Consider the following 6,000-nt stretch of genomic DNA (forward strand, 5'->3'; position numbering starts at 1 on the left):
TGTGGAAATGGTGTTGTGTTGGGGAAGGACGTGGTTCCCACAGTATCTACTCAGGGAAGAGGCCTTCGGAAAGTGGTTCTCTCTCAGCCCCGGTTTGATAAGCTGCTTCTATGGGCATATCTGCATTTTGAGAAATCCAACACTTTGACCACTGCTACAAACTACCCTCTGCCCCCCCTGGTGTGGAGCCCAGTAGACGAGACTGGTGGGGAATTTTCAGCAGCTGTGACTTCTCAAGCACAGCTATGATGCAAGTTCATGCCACTGAGAGGATGTAAACCAGTCTCTGTACATGTGGACAAGGTTGAGTCTCCCAGCCTATTAATATCCTGGATGAAATAATTCTTGGTTGTGGGAGTCTGTCCCGTGCATTTGTGGGTGTTTAGAATCATCCCTGGCTTCTATGTCCTAGATGCCTTTCTATCCCTCTTCTCATGATCATCAAAAATGTTTTTAATCATTGCCAAATATCCCCTGGAAATCAAAAATTGTCCCTGGTGAGTACCACTGGTTTAAGTTTTAAAATTGGGTTTTTGTTAGGTTTTTTTTCCGTCTTTTTTATGATTATTATTGAGAATTTTGAAAAAGGAGACTATTTGAAAAAGGAGACTAAACTATATGTTTAGTTCTTAAAAATACACTATTAACTTTCTCTAATGAACAATTTTAGCTTTGGGATTTGAATGGAAAATGTCAAAGGTTTGGTAAATCATAGCCAAACTTTGATGTTCCAAAATAAGAATTTGGTTAAACAAACTTGGTATGTGCATATGATAAATTTCAGAATAGTCACTACAAATATCCTAAAGAAAAGACTTATCAAGATGGGAAAACACTCCTCATAAATTGCAAAAGGAGGACACAGGAGCTACGAAGTTATAGAGTATGACATCTAAAATATGTGTATATTGGGGCACCTGGGCGGCTCAGTGGGTTAAAGCCTCTGCCTTCGGCTCAGGTCATGATCCCAGGGTCCTGGGATCGAGCCCCGCGTCGGGCTCTCTGCTCAGCGGGGAGCCTGCTTCCCTTCCTCTCTCTCTCTGCCTGCCTCTCTGCCTACTTGTGATCTCTCTCTGTCAAATAAATAAATAAAATCTTTAAAAAAAAAATAAAAAAAAATAAAATAAAATATGTGTATATCTACGCTTTGATGAGAAAAATTTTCTCTAAAAGCCTGATATACAATGGACGCCATTTTAGATTTCTTTCTAAGTCAGCATGGCTATACATAAACTTCGTTTAAAGCAAAAGCCTTTTGGGGCGCCTGGGTGGCTCAGTGGTTTGGGCCGCTGCCTTTGGCTCAGGTCATGATCTCAGGGTCCTGAGATGGAGTCCCGCACTGGGCTCTCTGCTCGACAGAGAGCCTGCTTCCCTCTCACTCTCTCTGCCTGCCTCTCTGTCTACTTGTGATCTCTCTCTGTCAAATAAATAAATAAGATCTTTAAAAAAAAAAATTCTAAAGCGAAAGCCTTTTTTTAAACTGTCTTATTTTTATTTATTTATTTTAATTTAAAAAAATTTTTTATAAACATATAATATGTTATTAGCCCCAGGGGTACAGGTCTGTGAATCGCCAGGTTTACACACTTCACAGCACTCACCATAGCACATACCCTCCCTAATGTCCATCACCCCACCACCCTCTCCCTACCTCACTAACCCCCGGCAGCCCTCAGTTTGTTTTGTGAGATCAAGAGTCTCTTATGGTTTGTCTCCCTCCCGATCCCATCTTGTTTCATTTATTCTTTTCCCGCCCTCCAAACCCCTCACTTTGCATCTCCACTTCCTCATGGTCGCGCCACACATGGATTTTACATCTTTGTGAATGAGTAGCCTAAAGGAAATCCATCCTGACCTTGAGATACCCACCAGTGCTGCTACTGTCTGCATTCCTTGATGTTAAAACTCACGATTCTTACCCATATGTTAATCTATAATCTTTTGAGATTTTACAAGATGTAAAAAAAAGTATACAACTCTGTAAAACCTGCTCATTTTCTGGAACACTTTCTGCCCTGCGAAGAGCACATTTCCCTGGGGAAGCGGCCTTCACTGTCTTTCCTTTCTTAGAGATTCAAAAAAGTTTGTTCATTTGTGTCCACAGCTTGTATACTCTCCATAGATATATACCATAATAATTATCTTTGAATGGCAGTTTACACAGGACTTTTGTCATTTATATTTCTTCTGTGCCTCTGTGTTTTACAACTTTCTTGCGTTAGAAGTGTAATACATTGGCAGGGAGAAAAAAAGCCAATCATAGTGTTGTTCTTTAAAGTCAGCCCATTAGGGGGGCCTGGGTGGCTCAGTGGGTTGAGGCCTCTGCTTTCGGCTCAGGTCATGATCTCAGGGTCCTGGGATCGAGCCCCGCATCAGGCTCTCTGCTCAGCAGGGAGCGTGCTTCCTCCTCTCTCTCTGCCTCCCTCTCTGCCTACTTGTGATCTCTCTGTCAAATAAGGAAATAAAGTCTTTTTAAAAAAAAAAAAAAAAAAGTCATCCCATTAGTAGAACTGCCTGCACCTGGAATTCAATACCTACTTCTGAAATCATGTGACTGAAATCACTATTACGTTCCTACAAACCACATCTGACCTGCGCACAGTTGAAAGGATTTTCACTGTGGTAAAGACATACATCAATCTAATCACACCATTAACTCAAAAATAATGATTTAAAGTTAGGACAACTTTTGAACTCTAAGCTTTTATATCGTGGGACTATCATCTTCATAAGTGATTCAAGGGGAAAAAACACAGCTACTAAATTGACTAGGAAAAAACCTGGCTATTTTTCCCTGCCTATGAAAGCCAACAGATAATTATAGGGGAAAACACATTAAAATACAGGGGGGGGGGGGGAAATGGCTATGTTTTAACAGTATTATTTCCTGAAAACGGGACTTTGCAATATATGTTATTTGTCTACTTTGATAGTGTTGCCTCAATGTTCTGGTTACAAAAGAGGTTTTGTCTTAGGAGCTTTAATAGCAATGAAAAAATGGACTCTTTGCTACAAAGAAAATGGAGACACAGTGATATTTCCAAAATTAATAGAAGCAGGGCTTATTTAAAATACACTGGTGAAATTACTGGCAGAATGTTCTCATTTTATAGCATTCAAGTTGCATGAAAAATATATGCTATTGTTTGATACCTCTATGCTTTTACAATATATTGCTGTCATGAACTATCATGCCAATCCCGTGACCATGAAACTTATAATTAATGATATTTTGCATCCTTCTTAGAATATTGAAGTCTTTCTGAAATGATTTGAATCATGCAAAAATTCTAAGTATGTCCAAAGAAGTTTGTTTCTGGTTCCTTCCAGCACGTTCCAGAACAGGTATCATTCTGCTGACAGAAATAGAAATTTTCTCAAAGTACCATTTAAAAATCCTAAAGGTTGGCTTTTGAAAGGAATTATTTAATCTGCTCCGCTCAAATAAGGTATTAGGGAAATAAATAAGATAAGAGCCCATTTCAGTTTTATATGAAAGGATTTCCACATTTGTCTAGGGAGTAGGATATGGGGCCTGGCCATTTCTCCCATTATGACTGTAAGAAAACACATATATTCTAATGCCATACCACTATACTTTCAGGACATTTGGGTGATTGGAATACCAGGAAAAAAAGACTAGGAAGAGTGGGGGCCAGAAGTGATATTTGAAGAGATAAATATGGGAATCATGCAAAACTGTTGAAAGACTTCAACAAAGTCCCATTTTTAGGAAATAATACTGTTAAAACCTATCCATTTCCCTCTGTATTTTAATGTGTTTTTCCCTATAATTATCTATTGCTTTCATAGGCAAGGAAGATAGCCAGTTTTTTCCCTAGTCAATTTAGTACTAAATTGATACTAAAAGGCTGAGGAAGAGATAAAGCAGAATTTAATAGGTATTTTCTAAATTGGAAAAAGAAAAATCAAAAGAACAAAGAAGAGATGAGACAGTTGGGAAACAAATAACAAGAGAGCAAACTGAAGCTTAACCATATCAGGAATAAAGTATAATGCAAATGGATTCACAAGTCCAAGACTCACATTTTCATTTCGATATGAAAGTGTAGCTCAAGCTATGTGACCTTCGCAGCAGATACACTGTTTGTGTAAGAGCACAGGTGAAAGTTGAAGGAATGAAAACTGCATCCCATAAGATAGCTACTGAGATCATACTCCTATCAGACAAAGACTCTAAGTCAAGAAGTAGAAGCCAGGGACACTTTATAAGGAGAAAACAGTCCACTGAACCAGAGGATGTAGTAATCTAAATAGACATGTACCTTACACAGAGCTTCAAAGCATGTAAGCAAACATGGTGGTAGAATGAAAGTCTAGGAGGGTACAGAGCTGAAGCAACTATTTCCAGGTATGTGTATGTGATCAACTAAATAAAAATCAATAAACCTATAATATTTTTAAAAACAACTTTATTAATTACCGTAAGACTTGAAGATGGGAGAATTCAAGTTCTGTAACTCTGTTCTTTAAGCCACATTACTTATGACTTTTGTAAGTCCTTTGCATTTCCATATGAATTTTATAATCAGCTTGACAATTGCTACAATCAACCTGTTGGACTTTTGATAGGGATTGTGATGAATCCACAGAATAGTTTGGGAGAATAGACATCTTCATCATAGTGAGTCTTTGTTACATAAATGAGCCAAAAATGACCTCAGGGTATTGGCCCATAGGTAGTTTATGTCTTCACTGCAGGCTGAGACCTGTTTGCTCAGTAACCCTCCAGCACCAAACGTGGAATTTCACACACCTAATATTTTTAAAATACCCAGCAAGCCTTCAGGTTGTTTCTTTGCTGCAGACTGAGACCTGTTTAGCCCAAAAGCCTGCTAGCACCAAACTCAACAGTTTACACAGCCTATTATTTAAAAAATAATAAAAATTTTAAAAATTAAAAATAAATTTAAAAATTGCATTGGCTCCCTGAACTCCAGCAGGCATCCGCTCATGGCTGCCCTCATATTTATGTAGGATTTCCTTCCCTTCTCACAATAATTTGTAGTTTTCACTGGGCTAGACTACTTTATTGGATTTATGCCTGGGTATTTTATACTTGAAACACTTCTCTAAATGGTATTTTAAATTTAATTTTTATTTTTTGTTGCTAGTGTATAGAAATACTATTGATTTTTGTGTATTCATTTTTCTAATCTGCTGCCTTGCTGAACTCACATAAAAGTTCTAGTAACTTTATCTGTAGATCCCATAAGATTCTCCGTGTTTTCTAAATGTTGAGTAGATTTCACCAGTGAAGCCACCTGGATTAGAATTTTGGGGGGCGGGGGAGAATTTTAAGGACAAATTCAATTTCTTCAAAAAATACAGGGCTACTTAGAGTACTTATTTCTTCTCAAATAAATTTCTGGAGTTTATCTCTAAACTTATTTTATCTCAATTGATAAAGTTATAAGCTTAAGATGTTCATTCTATCACTTTTACATCTGTAGAATCTGTTATGATGTCAGCTTCCTGGTTTCCAATATTGATAATGTGCTTTTGTATTCTCTCTCCTGCCTTCCTTTGCTCCCCTCCTTCTCATCTGTCTGGCTAGAGGTTTATCAACTTTATTAATCTTTTCAAAGAACTGCCTTTGGTTTCATTTGATTTTTTTTCCTTATTTTTTTTTCATTTAATTGATTTTCCCTTCCATGTACATTATTCAGCCAGCTTACATTCAATTTATTCTATTTATTCTTCTAATTTCTTAGATTGGAAACTGAGATTGATTTGAAACCTTATTTTTTCTCTTCTAATGTTACTTTAGTGGCATGTTACAAATTTTGGTATATTCAATTTTTCTTTTATTCTTTTTTAAAGATTTATTTATTTGAGAGAGAGATTGAGTGCAAGCAGGGAGGGCTGCAGAGGGAGAGGGAGACATAGGCTATCTGCTGAGCAGGGAGCCCGATGAGGGTCTCAATTCCAGGACCCTGGCATCATGACCTGAGCTGAAGACAGTCACTTAACTGACTG

Source organism: Meles meles, chromosome 3, assembly GCF_922984935.1.
Source record: "Meles meles chromosome 3, mMelMel3.1 paternal haplotype, whole genome shotgun sequence".
NCBI lineage: Eukaryota > Metazoa > Chordata > Mammalia > Carnivora > Mustelidae > Meles > Meles meles.